The sequence below is a fragment of the Sarcophilus harrisii genome, chromosome 2 (genome assembly GCF_902635505.1).
Source record: "Sarcophilus harrisii chromosome 2, mSarHar1.11, whole genome shotgun sequence".
NCBI lineage: Eukaryota > Metazoa > Chordata > Mammalia > Dasyuromorphia > Dasyuridae > Sarcophilus > Sarcophilus harrisii.
Genome location: NC_045427.1, coordinates 112,254,957 through 112,269,924, shown reverse-complemented (window position 1 = coordinate 112,269,924; position 14,968 = coordinate 112,254,957). Strand labels below are relative to the sequence as shown.

Sequence of the window (14,968 nt, the reverse complement as noted above, 5' to 3'; positions counted from 1 at the left end):
GGATTCAAGCCAAGAGTAGAAGAAACACGGGGCAATTCTTGTTCTGTGGGCTAATGAATCTAGTGTTCGTGAATGCTCCTAGTATCTGGGAGACTAGAAATGATTCTGCTTTAAAACAAATTTCTATCCTAGCTTTTATGAGGAGAGACATATGGACTTATTATTTCATTACCGGACTGTTCACCTTCCTTTCTTTACTCCCCTCTTAAAGTGAATGCAGATCCACAGCTGGATTTTAGCTTAAGCTTAAAGACTTAGTTAAAAGTTTTTCTCAGAAATCAGTCAATCAACAAACATTTAATAAGAACTTACTATGTGCCAAGCACTGTGCTAAGCACTAATGATATAAATATAAGCAAAAAGACAGATTTTGCCCACAAGGAGATTACATTGCAATGGTGAAAGTCACATAAAAAAGAAATGAAAAAAAATAGGGGTTAGAAATTAGGAAGGTAGGGGAAGGCACCCTAAGGTCTGATGTGTAAAGAGGAGTGAATGGTTGATCTATACTTTTTCTCAAAAATGAAAGAACTGAAAAGAACTCACCAATAGAGAAATGATGGCAGGAACAAAGAATGGTGGTAAACTCCAAAGAGTGAAGAATGGTTGATCTGTACCTTTCCCCCTGATGGAAGTTCTCAGATGAATTCATAATGGAAGAATGGAGATGAAAGGATAAGGGGAAGGGTGGCTGAGTGGTGCAGTGGAAAGAGCACTACCCCTGTACTCAAACTTAATACTTCCTAGCTGTGTGACCCTGGACAATTCACTTAACCCCAATTGCCTCTGGGGGAAAAAAAAGGATAAGCGGAAATGGTAGTTGAAGTATGGTGGGAAAGTTATGGCTAGTGTCTGGGACTATTTTTTGTCTCTTTGTATCCTCAGTGACTCAGCAAGCACTGTGCCTTGTATGCAATGGGTACTTAATAAATAAATATCTATTGCTTGATCATCTATTGATGACCCATTGGCTAGGTTCATACAACCAGTAGACTTTGGAGGCAAGAATTGAACCCAGATCTTAACTTCAATTGCAACTTTTATGCCCTATCCCACACCATGTCTTCATCATAGGGAATATTTCCCATTAGTTCACTAAGGGCAGGGCTTCACAAGTCCTCACAAGGACTAAGGTAGCCTAGGCTACCACTAATGAGCAGAAAGATTTCTTGTGAGTACAACATTGTGGATTATAAGATGCTGGCGGCTATGTCAAAAAAGATCAAATGAAAAACTTTACCAAAATTCTCAGTGGATATCTTGTCCCACAGCAGTGCTCTTCACAAGCTCCACCGGACTTGATTCTACAAGAACTAAGGTGGTTAATGTGCCTGGAGCACTTGTTGCTTATTACCTCTCTGTCTGTGGGAAGAGAGAATAAAGAGGGTCTTAAATGCCATTCAGAAAGTTTCCCTGTGCAATTGCTCTGAGTGGATAGTTGTTAAGACTTGTAACTGAAATCCTTGCTTGTTTGGGTTTCTTACTCTTAGTAATTTCATCGGTAATCTTCAAGGTGGTAGCAGCAATTAGTTTTACTAATCAACCTTTAGCTGATTGGCACGCTTCACTGGATGAAGCTGCAAGTACAAGGGACCTGCTTAGCTCAGGATAGCTGTGCTTTTTTCAAGTTTCCATTTGCTCATTTGTTTGTTGGCCCATCAGAGTGAACATTCTGTTATGTTCTTTGGTGTCCGTGTTGCCACCTTCTCACAGACAGGGACTTTAATGGGTCTTGTTATCACAGCACTCGTGAGGTTGTTCTTAATGGGAAATTAGGCAGTGAATTTAGGGAAACTTTAATAGAGCCTGCCAATTCTTTTTATTCCTGTGTCTTGCCAAGTATTGTGGATTTTATTTCCTCAACATCTTTTTCATCTGTCTTCTCTCTCCAACAGTTATCGTTTATTTGGACCATCCTTATTTCTTAACTATGGTACTTGTAACAATTCCCTTAGTCTTCTGCTTATATTTTCTCTTCTCTTCAATCCATTTTTTTCCATGGAGGCCAAAGTGATTTTTCCTAAAACACAAATCTATTTCACTTCTTTGATTAAGGAGCTTCAATGTCCATCTTTCTCTGCCTTTTACCCCACCCCCACTTCTCCTACTTTCAAAAATGCTTTGTTTGGCATTTGAAGGACTTTGTGATCTGGCTCCAGCTTGTTTTCCAGAATGATTACACATTACTCCCCTGTATGCGCTTTGAAATCCAGCCAACTGGTGCTCCATACTGTTTCCCTTACCCAAGGGGGATGTGAGGGATGTGCACAGGACACAAGGGAAGGCTCCACGAAGGAAGTGGCAGTGATAATGCTCACCTCAGAGTGTGCTCAAGTTATATACCTATGACCTATTGATGTCCATGTTTTGCTTGTGTTGTCTCTGGTCCCTGGAATATTCTCCTCCCTTCTTTCTCATGGAATATTCAGCTCTCTTACAGGCTCAGCTCAATTACTACCTCCTTGGAAAAACCTTGCCTAATTCCTCAAAACGTTAGGTCTTTATTTCCCTGTCCCAATCAATTTGTATTATAGATTGGATGGTGTGATCTATGAATGCTTTTCTTAAAACATGTGAAGATCTACCCCTCCTGGTTTTAATTCAAAGTCACATAAAAACTTTGGGAAGCCACTTTGTGGTTGTATGTGACTGAGGAACTTGTACTCTGGAATGAGAAAAAGCCTCCTAATTAGCTACAGAATTTAAGGCAGAAAAACTCAGATTGCTAAGCAGCAAGCCGAATATATACACAAAAAGAGCAATCACCTCTTCTTTACTCCTTTGCAATTGTGAGTAAGGAAGGACTATTTCAAACTGGTCCCTGAAGAGACTGTTTCCTTCTGTCTCTGGAGCTCATTCTTTTCTGATCTTAGGCTGCTGAGTATTTTAAGGCAAATAGGTCCAGACAGTGACTTGGTGATTTTGGGAGATCCAGACGATCTCATTGGTAACTAGAGGTGGTAGCCATAGCCATCAGAGCAATAATGACTGGTGACAGTGATAATGGCTGCAGATGGATATGGGAATGTGTGAGGATATGAAAGTCACTTAAAGATGCAGACAGTCTAAGCAATTATTTGTTACCTGTGAAGAGAAAAGTTCTGGCTTGAGACTCAAGAAAGGGATGGGATAGATGGCAGATGGGAGAACTCCATCCAAGAAGAATTTCAGGACTCCATGAGTAAAGAAAACAAGCCAACTTCCTTTGTCATATGGGTGTTCTGCCTGTGTTCCTCATTACCTTTTAAGTTTGAATTCACTTTGTCCAGAGACCTCATGTCTGCTTCTGGTTTGGAAGAGTATTTTGTACCAGCTCTTTGTTTAATACCTTTTTCAGCATATCTTTAAAAAAAACGAATGGCACCAGATAGTTTATTTTTGATGAGTAATTTGCAAGAAGGGAAGGTAGGACTGTTGACTGACAGTATCAGGAACCCAATTTATCTCTAGAATCCTTAGAGGAAAAATAAGTAGCTGGCCTCCAGGGACCTGGATAACTAATGCAAGTGGAAATGCAGCAAGAAGGGTGCCACAGCATTTATTTTGTTTATGTCTTAATATTTACTTATTAGTAAAGATGTTGTATCTTCCCTCCAAGTGTAAATACTTGGCAGGGAGAGATTGTTGCTTTTTTTGTCTTTGTAACTTGTCCCTAGTATAGTGTCTGACATTGTCAGATTTTTAAAAAATCTTTTTTTTTCTTTTGTGAGGCAGTTGGGGTTAAGTTACTTGCCCAGGGTCACACAGCTAGGAAGTGTTAAGTGTCTGAGTCTGGATTTGACCTCAGATTTTCTTGGTTTCAGGGCCAGTGTTCTGTCTACTGCATCATCTTGGTGCTTCATCAATGCTTGTTGATGTGTCTGGTGAGCATGGAACAAATGAGTTAATGTCTGGGCTGATTTAATTCAGTGTATTATTTTTCAGATATTTATATGTCAAACTGGTCCTCCCTGGGAATTGGGGTTTGTTATTTTTAGAAATTTCCTTAAATATACTGATATACTCTACTTACAAAAAAAAAAAAAAAAAAAAAAAAAAAAAAAGGTCAACTGTCTAGAAAGTATTGGTCCTAAAAATTGGTTCATTCATTGGATATAGGTATTGGGAATTGGTAATTGTAGCAAAGGATTAATTCAACTGTCTGCTGCCTAATGACTTTTGAAAACTATTATCAGCTTATTCTAAGAGAAGGAACATACATACATATATCCATACATATATACACACACATATGGAACTACCTACACAAATACAGTAGATGGCATAGAAGATGAGCTAATGGAGAGGAAAACTATCTTTCCTTTCTGAGTATCCAGTGCATATTTAAATCTAAACTAAACCCAGAGATTCATCTCCATTTTATTCAGTCATTCAAAATAAAACTGAAAAACAATCAATCCACCACAATACTTTCACAACTTCCCCTTCATTTCAGGAAGCTCAGAAAAAAAAATCATAGTTTAGAGCTAGAAGGAACCTTACTGACCTTCTAGTTTAACACTTTCATTTAACAGATGAGTTAATCCAGAGAAGTTTAATGATTTGTCACTAGTTCCGGTAAGTAGCAGAGTTGGGATTTAAATCCAGGTTTTTATTACAAATCCAATGCTTTTTTCCATTGTACCGTGCTATCTGTACTTGGTATAAATCCATTAATATTCTTGGGCAAGTAATTATTCATAAGACTGGTTGTGTCTTTTATTACTATATAATATCCTGCCCCTCTCAGGGGCTGGGGCCATATCTATTTTATGCTGCAATCTTCTCAACCCAAGGTTTCAAGAAGCCAGCAAAGAGAAATGTTCTTGGTTGTCTATGATGAGTTCTGAATTCTTACACATTCCTTTTCTGCTGAGAGCATAGGAAATTTCAGGAGACATTTCAGGGCTATCACTGATCCACTTAAATGCAGAATCATTCAAGGAGGACTGTATTTACTAAAGCAAACCTTTCCAAGAAGTAGGGAAACACAGTGGAAAGAGCACTGGGTAAGATTAGGGGACCTGAAATCAAATTCCGTCTCTGATATTTACTAGATGTGTGACCCTGGGCAAATCACATAATAACAATAACGAAAATAAAGAGAGCATAGGCAGTATTTCATATAATGCTTTAAAATTTGCAAAACTTTGCAAAACATGGTATCACTGTTTTTTCATTTAATTCTTACAACTTTGAGGAAGTAGATAGTATTATTCCCATTTTACATATGGAGAAACTGAAGCTGAGAATGACCTCATCAACATGAAGGGGAGTGGACTAGAGGCACTCTATAGCTCCTTCAAATTCTAAATTCTCTGCATTATTTTTTTTCTCTGCCTTCCATCTTTGGAAATTTGCCTCATGGCCAATCATATGCCAGATTAAGACCACGTCCGGCTGTAGGGGGAGCCCTTATCCAACATCTCAAGGGCCATGAGTGAGTCTTCTGGGTCTTCACCTGGCTTGTTGAGTGTCAGTTCTTGCTGTGGTTTTCGCAATCTCCACACGTTATGGCTACTGAAATGCTAGGACACCAGCCGGGTGGCAGCTTGTGTCTTGCCATTCCCAGGCAGTCCAGTGAAATGATAAACAAAAGTCTTTTGTGCCATATGAATGAGCTTTAAGCACTCCTCAGTGGAGCCTCCTGTCATCCAAGCAAGTCATGTGTATCAAAAGCCCTTATATGTGAAAGTTTGTTTTCATATCTGGCCAGCTCTGAATGGGAACTCCTTTTGTCGAGTTGTAATACAAACATTTGTTTATTTTTTTTGAACAGTGCCGGCAGTCATGATACCGGAACCACAGGACTGAATGAAGGGACCCCTTTCCAAGGAGGCGCCTTTGAAAACTCTTCTGTTGGGCCATTTCAACTGTCAACTGATCTTGAGTTCTGTTTACATTAAGACAATGGTAGGGCTTCCTAAATAAATAAATTAGAGGCACCCAGGGCCCTAATGAAACCCCATAAATGGGGAGGAGCAAAGGGGGGGGGGTTTGTGCTGTCCAGAAACAATGGTTATTTTATCTTCTTCTGTGTTCCCTGTTTGTGTTTTATTTTTGACGCAGAAGGAGGGGGTGCTTTGTGTTAATTACACTGATAAAACTTTCCTGACAGAATGTCTCCTTGGTAAATCCCAAGAAAATATTTGACATCTCTCCTTGCATCAATGACGCTCTGCCAAGCAAATATTTCCTAAGGTGAACAGAGGGTTTTTGTTTTGTTTTGTTTTGTTTTACCTCTTTCTTCCCATGATCTTGGCTTTTAAAGGGAATAAATAAAAATTGGAAGGCAAAGATTTTTTTGGATTGGGGAGTGCAATAGGGGGTGCTAGGAGTTTTGCCTGGGGAAATTTTTCAGCATCTAAGTAACAGCAATATATTTTGAAGAGATATAAGGTGTCATTAAATAAAATACACTTACAACAGCTTAGGGAATTCAAGGTGGGAGTAGAGGCAGGACAATATAGGTAAGGGAGGACAGTTGTATTTCTGGACAAAAGAATACTCAAGTTAGAACTGAAAAATAAGGAGGGAGTACTTGGAGAGGGAGGGTTGTGAGTGGCTGCTGATCTGGGCAGCAGATAGTTTGTCTTCTATATCTTTCTTCTCTTTGTTCCCTTTTCTCATACTTTTTCTTCTCTATCTTTTTTCCTCCTCATTTTCTTTGTGTGCTCTTTCCCCTGCTTTTGGAACAATTCCCTGCCACTATCTCAACTAATAGGATTCTCTCCTCTCAAAGCAGAAGTAATAGGAATTAACTCTTCCTAAATTGTTAGTGTTCCCTCCAAAACTGATTTGCATTTTAAAAGAGAAGTTCTCAGAGGGAAGGAATGAATCCCTAGAACAACAATGGAATTTCGGTTTTGTGTGTAGGGAAGATTTTTTCAGTGGAGAGACTTTCCTAGGCAGGTACCTCTCAAATCATTATACATAAGCAGCTGCCTATTTTGCATACTTAATAGACTGGCTCTGTGCCTTCTACCTCTCTATTCTCATTTCTCCTGCCTTGTTTAAGCACCATCACAAGTGAGGGCGTTAGCAGAAAATGGTGGGGATGTTGACAGTCCCAAAAGAGTTTCTATCACTACTAGATTGATGGGATATAATATTTTAATCTGAATTTCATAGTAAGTTTTGCTGGTTCAAATTTATTGAGTTCATTTCCTAATATTTAAGTGACTAGTTTATTTCTTAATTAAAAAAAACCAACAAAAAAAAAAAAAGAAAAAAGAAATGGAAAAAACCCCCCAAACCCCTCAACCCAAATCAAATCTTAAAAATCTTAGCTAGCACAAATCCCTCTTCTAATAACCAACATGATGTTTAAGAACTTTGGAAACAATATATTTCTCCCCTTCCTTTGACACTTAGGCTTGTCAAGTTGAAAAAAATGACCCAGCTCTAGTTATGGTTTTGAAGAAATGAAGTCTTAGGGGGAAAAATTCTCTTTAAGTATTAGAATATATATTTAAAAGTAGCTTTTCATTGCTGCCAAAAATCCAGATGACTTTGGGTTGAAAAATATGAATCCCTAAATGGTTTTAACTCAAGGTCATGATCATAGGAATGTTCTTATGGCTTGACAATAAAGAAAAAGGGAAAATGGTGATTATCTTGTGATTTTTTGTAAATGCAGCTAAAACCAAAGTGAGAACATTAAAAAATGATTGTAATCTTTTGACTTGATATTGGAACCTTAGCTAGCCCAAACCTTAGTCCTCATACCTACCTTTCCAGAAACAAATGATGAATGCTGAAAAGGTGAGGTGCATTGACATATTCTATTAAAATAGGACATCCTGCCAAGTGAGTAGACACCATTAGCTGTTGCTTTTCTTTCTTTCTTTTAATTATTGGATAATAAAAGAAGGGAAAGACTAGAAATTCCCTCTCACAATCAGAGGTACATTTTCTTATTGATAAACAAAAGAAACAAAGCACACTCACTAATTGGAAGAAATTGTCAATTGTGTCCTATTCCAGCCTGCAGAGTGCCATTGTTAAATGAAAGAATCTAGCTGACACTGGGGAAAAAACCCTTTTCCACATTGTTGAAATGCCTTTCCATGTGGTATTTAAGCATTTTGGTAACATGGTAGGAATCTGACTGTCAAAGAACCTTAGAAATAGCTTCTTCTTTTAGTGGGGATTTTTTAAAATAATAATTGTTAAGATGGGAAAGAATTGAACTAGGTTCTTATATTTATAAATACTTAATAAGTAACACCAAGAAAATCTCTTTAATTAAATTGATATCTTGATATCTTTCTTTAATGGCTAGATGAAATTTGTCACTAGGCTGACTTATTCTACAACTCTGTTATCCTGGGAAGTGACTTTCCACTTCTTTTTTCCTATTAGTGCTTTTACTCTTTCATTTGTACATCCATTCACTCACATTCATTCATTCATTCACTTATTTATAACATGTGGAATGACTTTCTAATGCATGGTGCTCTATTAGCAATTATATTTCCTGTTCCTCTGCTAAATGGTTTCTCTATTTTTATGATAATAAAATTCAAAAGTACTCTTAAATTATCTGGAGCACTTTCTTTACAATAACCTGGACAGGGATTGTAATCCTAATTTTTGCAAAGAGTAAACAGAGATTAAGAAAATGAAATCACTTGTTCATAGTCAGACTTCAAATTTGAACCCAGCTTTCCTAGTTCAAAAGGTGGTGTTTTTCCACACCTGGACATATTATATCTGTGAGGTCTTCTGGTCCAACAAAGGCAAGATAGCAAGAAGCATAGAGGCAGGAGACTATATATATATGTGTGTGTGTGTGTGTGTGTGTGTGTGTGTGTGTATGGACACACACACATACACACATATATGTATATGTATGTATATACAAGGCTGGACATTATATAACACTTTGAATTAAGAGCAGTGGGAGACAAGGCTGTACATTAAATACCAAGATGAGGAGGGTTTTTTAATTAGGCATCAGGAAACCACTCAAGATTTAAGTCCAGATCTTATTTTCTGTAATCTTACAGAATTCCAAGCATCTTTTTAATAGTTATTTTTCACTTTTCCCATTCCCCATTCCCCATCCCCTGAGAGCTACTTTAATGCTGTCTTAACTCCTTGCTCTTGTCTTCTCTCCCAGAAAATTACCCTGTTCCTTCTCTCTCTTATGAATTCATCTGTTTTCTGCAGCATCCCAGCCACCATGCTATCTCTTAGAGGGGAACATGATCTTAAGACTTGAAATCATTCGGAGAAAATTTTTAACCCTGAAATAGATTTGATTTGAATTGATTCTTTCTGTCTAGTTTTAAACTGGTCTCAGGAAAACCCAAACCCAAACCAGTCCCTCTGATCCTTGAAGTATGACATGTGGTAATTGTGGGGATGATGGGGATAGAAGGATGAGAAGAAAGGAGATGGAAGGTATAGAATATGTTTCCAGGAAAATCTGGCAACAATAGAGTTGGAAGTTTTGACTCTCCTGGAGCTCAGCAAGTTGTAACACAACTAATGTTCTTTTCCAACTAAATTAGGATTTCTGAGGAGAATTTCTCCAAATACCTCCCCCTCCCCCACATCCCCTTCATGAATGTTTGTTTTATAGTCTGTAGAACTCAAATTCAATTTTCCTTCTTCTCCCACAAACATCTACTTGGGGTTTTTATCCCTTCTGGTGTAAGCTGAGACTATGGAATATTGAAGTCTTGCTCTGGAAGGTCATTGATCCCATCTTTACTGTGGTATTTCTGCTGAATTCTACATTAAACTTTTGTGCCTAAAGAGCTAGTGATCCAATGGGGAAGTAGGGTGAGAGAGGTTGGGATATGTATATTGGAACATTGTTGTCACTCATATTAATTTACCTAGATTAAAGCAAAGAAAATGTTGCCCAATGCAACAATCCTGACCCACTGGCTCTGGGGGGATTTCTTGGGAGTGACAGATGCTGGCTTCCAAATGCACTTGTTCAGGCAGCAAATAGTGGCAAGAGTTTTCTTCCAGACCTTCTTTTCCCAGTTGAATTCTTCCAGCTCCTTGAATGTTACAAGGTGATCTGGCCCATTGATGATACTTGACTGTCTTGATGAACCTTTATAGCCAGACCAGGTGAATTGGAAAGTTGTCATGCTTGCCATACTTAGACTGAAGAGGGCAGTATGAGACCAGGCTTCTTCTAGTTTCTGAGCAAAGGGAGGTGAGATGCTTAATATATGCCACCTGTGGTGAGCTCTAAGAAGGTGTCAAGAAAAATTGGATGGGGTGAACGAACCTATTGGATTTATAACAAATGTCTTCTAGTTAGTTTCACCTAAAAGGAATTCTACATCAGAAGAGTCTTTCTTCCCTATTTTTTATTTTTATTTTTTTTGCTTTTCTTTTTCCTTTTTCCATTTTAAGGTAAGGGGTGCCATTCCTGGCTCTGCCTGTGGCTTTTCATAGCCTCATCACCTGCTGCAAAGCAAACCTCCTCGTGTAAATCCCTGTGTTGACAGTTCAGATGTTTTTTCGTCCTTTTACAATGGACTGGAACTTAACTGTGTTGGGTGTTAAAGCAGCTTTGCTGGAGGGTCTGCTCTTAAAATTCCTCAACCTCTGTTGGCTTGTGCTGGAAAACCAAGAGATCTCCCAAAGTGCTTTGGAAGAAGAGAGGAAGGGGTTGAAGGAGCTGTGGTTCAAAAATCACTTAGCTTTAGTCTTACAAAACAGAGGGCCTCTTCTCACTAAGATAGGAGAAATAATAAAGAAATAGATTGACGTCTGTTTTGTTTTGTAATAAATCCAAGCTCTCTGTGTGACCAGGGAGAAATCATTTTTCCTTTTCCACCTTAGTTTATAGTATAAAATAAGAGACTTGGTTCAGAGCAGGGCATCTTAAACTTTTCCATTTGCAACTCCTTTTGCCTGAGAAATTTTTACCTGACCCCAGGCATGTAGGTATATAAAACAAGTTATACAAATCAAACATTTATTGATAATAAATCATAATTTCATGAACCCCACATTTATTTACACAACCCATATGGGTTTGTAACCACAGTTTAAGAAGCTGGAGGACTAGATGACACCTAAAGTCCCCCTTTAGCACTATCTAATAATAGTTAAACTTTACATTTGCAAAGTGATTAATTATCTCTGAACTAATTTGATTCTTACAATAACTCTCTGAGGTAAGTACAATTATTATATTCATTTTTTCGATGAGGAAACTGAGGCTGGAAAAACTTATGTGACTTTCCTAAGGTCATATAGCTAGGAAATATATGAGGTGGGAGGTGAACTTTGTTCTCTTTGACACCAGGCTCAGCATTCCACCTATCCAGTCTGCCAAGGCCCAGCCAAAATCTATGGTCTTGTGAAAGTTCTTTCATTAAACAAAAATAACCAGGAAGAAAATGTTAACCTAGGAGGTCTTGGAGCTTTGGAGGAAGGAGCAAAATAATGGTGGTTCCTAAGAGGTAATGAATTAAACTCTTAAGGTGTCACTAACACTGGGCTTTAACTTGAAGTTTAATCTTGAAGGGAAATGAGATGACTTCAAGAAATGGGGGTTAAATTAAAAAAAAGAGTGCAGCTAGGTGGCCCAGTGGATAAAGCCTTGAGTTGGAATAAGGAATCATCCCATTCAAATCTGGCCTTAGATGCTTAGCAGCTGTATGATCCTGGGCAAGTCACTTCACCCTGTTTGTCTCAGTTTCCTCATCTGTAAAAATGAGCTGAGGAAAGAAATGGCTAAGTCACAGCATCAATATCTTTGCCAGGAAAACCCCAAATGGCATCCCAAAGACTTGGACATGACTGGAATGATTGAACAATAAAAGTCCCAATAACACAATTCCTTTATAACAAAAAGCAAAATCCCCTTACTCTTTGAAAACATTCCCCTCCCCCCCCCCAAATTATGTATAGGGTATGCTGAGGAAAAAAGCTTTCTAAAAATTAGAAAGAACACCCTGTATTCAGAGTTATGGGACTTTATTTGGTTTCTCCGTGTCTTAGTCCTCCCATCTGTGTAACTTTGAGAATGTCACTTAATTTCCCTGATTCTCAGTTTCCCCCATTGTAAGATGTTGGTTTGAACTAGATAATAACAGTGATATAACAGGGAACTTGTGACATCTTGCAGGCTTCCATTACTTTATACACATGACCTCATTTGAGCCTCCAGCAAAGGTCCTCCAGATAGCATTGTTTTCAATTGAGAGATAAGGACACTTTAGACTCAGAAAATGCTTCTATAGACATCATTGTCAGCAAAAGGTTGAATCCCAGGTCTACCTGACTCCAAATCAAATACTCTTAAGATGATCTGTAAGATTTCTTCCAGGGCTGTTCTCTTATCCTGAGATCTCCTTCGGGACTTGACTTAACACCTAATGCAGTAGCTGTGTAAAAATGCAGCCACGGTGAAGCCTTATCTCTGGACTGTGCTCTCCAGAAGGGTGGCCATGGGCAAAGCCCCACTTTCTGTCTACTTCTTCAATCCCACTTCCTCGATTCATTTCTAGGATGGTAGGACACAGAGTTGCATAAGGAATATGTCACCAAGGTTTTTTGTTACAATTATGTTCTCCAGAAAATGAGAGTAATTTTCTTTTTGGAGAGAGAACAATGGAAAGTATTGAAATTCAGCTAATCATCTTTTTTTTTTTGTGGGGGGGGGAGGGTGAGTGGATGAAAGTAGGGTTGGGGCAGGGTGGCCTTTTATTGCCCCCAGATTTGTAATGTTCACACACACACACACACACACACACACACACACACACACATACACACACACACACACTTTGAGCAGAAAACTATTAAAATGAAAACTTTGTTTCCAAGTATGTGTATAGATAAATCATAACTCTAGGAGACAGTCTCATAACTTAGCAAGTGGGGGAGTGCTACCCAAGAGGGGTTTCATTCTAGAGGGAGAAAAAAAGAAAGCAGAGTATACGAAGCACTCACAATCCTACCAATTTCAAGGATTCTGTCTGCCGGCTGTATTGATAATTTTCAGTCATTTCTGACTCTGAGAGATCCCATTTGGGGTTTTCTTAGCAAAAATACTGGAACAGTTTGCCATGTCCTTCTCCAGGTAATTTTACAGATGAGGAAACTGAGGTAAACAGAGTAAAGTGATTTACCCAGAGTCACACAGTAAGTATCTAAGGTTAGATTTGAACTTGTCTTCCCAACTCTAGGTCTAGTGCTCAGTCTCTTTTGAGATAGCTCCCTTCTACTTTCAGACAGTTCCAAGGTGCAGTAAAGTGCTAAGCCTGGAATCAGAAAGACCCAAGTTACTAGCTGTGTGATCTTGGGCAAGTCATTCACCATATTTGTGAACAATCTTTAACTATAGTAGGTTGACAAGTACTTGTACAGCCCTCCTATCATTCCTTTAAGACAGCAGTTAAGTCTTACATTTTCCCTTACAATGGTTAGCTTAATGCTGGCCACCTATGTGAAGCTGAAGAAATAATTTGCCTTAGAAAATATTGTATGAAAGCAGCATATTTTGGATTTTGGTCTGGACCTGTGATCTCATCCTAGAGAAGCTTTTTCATTAATATTAATGATGTGAAAGAATCTAACTTTTTATTTTAAAGAGTTGCCTGGGAACTACTGAAAAGTTAAGTGATTTGCCATTTATAGTACCTGCATTCAGGCCTTTCTGACTCCAAAGCAGCCCTCTATTCATTCTACATTTTTTCATTGTACAGTATGATCTAAGGAAAATAAAAAGTACTCTTGTCTAAAGATTTCCCTTTTCTATCTACTTAAGGTCCCTTTTAATTGTCTTCTTTAAGGAACCACACATTTTTTTTTTTTTTTTACTATATCATAGCATTTGGCTATGGAGCTTTTGGAATTAGATGATTTTGTTATTATCACCCATTGTCATATACCTCAGTAGTGAGACATATGAATGTTTTTGTTGCTGTTTTTGATCTAGAATGCTGGAGAGGATAGGGAAGAGCTGGAATGGGGAATATGAAAGCATCTGACTTCTCTGTTTCTATAATCTTTCATTAAAAATACCTGGACTCAGCCTGAAAATAGAATTTTAAAAACCTATCTAAGATGCTTTTAATCTGGAGTTGATAAACTTGATTTAAATTTTTTTGATATCTGTATTTTAATAAAATTGTTTTCCTTTGTAATCCTATATATTTTAGTTTATGCATTTAAAAACATTATTCTGAAAAGGTATAATAGACTTTACCAGACTACAAAAGGGATCCATGACATGCAAAAAGGTAGGAATTTGATCAGAAATTTGTAACCCTGGGGTTAACTCCTCCTTAGTAAAGCTCCCATTCACAATGGAGAATATCCCTGGGTCACCTATTAGGGAGATACCCCAGCCCTTTTCACCCAAGAAATTTTTACATGACCCTGAGTATACAGGTATATAAAATAGCAACACAAATCAAATATTTACTGATGATAAATTATAATTTCATGAATTCCACATTCAGTTATGAGAATTGTCATAAAATCATTGGTGTTCAGAGATGTTGGAGTGGTAGTATAGGTGCCAAAAGTAGGTTTTATAAATTTCAATAATGATTCTGCGATGAAAAAACCAGTCCCTAGAGAGTCAAGTTGCTTAGTTCCAGAAGAAGGATGAAGAAGTGATTCACAGGGTATCTATTTACCTTAGTCTGTCTGTGGGTTTCTGGGAGGCCTCTGCTAAAGTACATGGCACTTCATGAAGGGGATGATAAGCCAGAGTGCTCTCATTTATTGGGGGATACATGTTAGGTTTTGAGGACGTTGGGCTTCTGGGTCAAAGCATTTCCATATAGGCTTCTCTAAGAAAACTTTCTGTTCAAATCCAAGAACTTCTAACTCATTCTGAGTTTGGATAAATTTCCCACCTGCCCCCAAATTTCTTGCAAACAGAGGCAGGACCTTGGTTAGTTTTTGGTTATACAGAATGCATGGAAGGGCACAGAAGTCTACCAAGGAAAATAATTTCTTAGCGAGGTAGCCACCAGAGGAGCCAGCCCCTATT

At 38.2% G+C, this 14,968-nt stretch overlaps 1 long non-coding RNA gene across 3 annotated transcripts; it reads left to right on the top strand.

Annotated features, from left to right (window-relative positions):
• The first annotated feature begins 5,175 nt into the window (after window positions 1–5,175).
• On the top strand, window positions 5,176–10,737 carry LOC116421388. 3 transcript variants are annotated; one of them, XR_004231735.1, is made up of 4 exons: window positions 5,176–5,419; window positions 5,759–5,892; window positions 6,049–6,180; window positions 10,363–10,737. It is a non-coding gene; the product is annotated as an uncharacterized LOC116421388 (long non-coding RNA). The 3 variants fall into 3 exon arrangements; XR_004231736.1 differs by lacking the exon at window positions 10,363–10,737 and having other exon boundaries at window positions 5,193–5,419; window positions 6,098–8,486; XR_004231734.1 differs by lacking the exon at window positions 10,363–10,737 and having other exon boundaries at window positions 5,193–5,419; window positions 6,049–8,486.
• The last annotated feature ends 4,231 nt before the right edge of the window (window positions 10,738–14,968 follow it).